We start from the raw sequence: 1,178 nt of genomic DNA on the forward strand, positions 1-1,178 counted from the left end.
CTTCTTCATTAATATGAATATAATCTTGAATACTTTGAACTTATTTAAAAGACTTCTATTTTTAATATTTAATTTATTTATAATTTCGAAAATCTTATAAATATGTTTAATTGAAAGAATATTATAAATAATATTTATTTACAAAAAACATGTATAAATATATATGAACGATGTATAATTGAGAATAAAATTTATTTATAGAAAAATTAATAATGAATAATAGTATTTGTTTATGCGTGTTTACTTAAAAGTATCGATGATTTCCTATATATTTGAAAAAGCAACAGACTCTGAATTTAAAATGGTAGATGAATAGATTGACAAGAGTGGGAGTAGAAACTTTGTTTATATTGCCAGCGGTCGCAGATCGGCGATTCTGCGCGAAACAAATTACGCCTTGCGAGAGAGTTGCCGGACCCGTTTTCAGACAGGTAGTTAAATCGACACTATAGGTCAACATGCGATGAATACTTTTTCACTCTCTTGGAAATATAATACGCATGTATCAAAGACTTTTTCTTTTTACGAGGTTGTGCCAAAGTTTCGAAAGGTCCGTTGACCTACAGTATATATAAATGCATCTAAAGATTTAATGTTAGTACTAATATATATATCTAAGTATTACTTCGACGAATATAGCGCCGCCTATAACATATTTTCTATTTACGATTACGAGCATGTATCCGTGGTATCTTACTCTTGTCCTGGATCCGGGTCCATCAATGATGCGTAATCTCCAGCTGGATAACAAAACGACATGAATTCTTCATACAACCGCCGTTACGTACTTAGAGAAACCGCAAAGTGTTTGATTTAATTTTCTTGGTTTGCTGCGTGGGTGGCTTACCTTCTCCGTTCACTCTCCATCAGTGTCTACCATACCGATCTTATGATGACGTCACATACAGTAGAAGGGGAATATAAAACCTGTTTGACCGTCTCCCTTTCTTTTTCTGCAATTTTGTAATCGATTCGTTTTATATATTTTTTTTTTTTTGTTATTCTATTCTATTTTTGCTTATTTTTTATTTATGTTCTTCTTTTCTTATTACAGTATTTTGTTGTTTTCTATCCATTGTTATGAAGAACGGACAAATGTGCAGATCACTTGAAATTAGGGATCCGCGCGTGTATGCGCATGCGCAGAAACGTAATTTTTTGCCTCGAACAGAGACTTG

This window comes from Apis mellifera, linkage group LG5, assembly GCF_003254395.2.
Source record: "Apis mellifera strain DH4 linkage group LG5, Amel_HAv3.1, whole genome shotgun sequence".
NCBI lineage: Eukaryota > Metazoa > Arthropoda > Insecta > Hymenoptera > Apidae > Apis > Apis mellifera.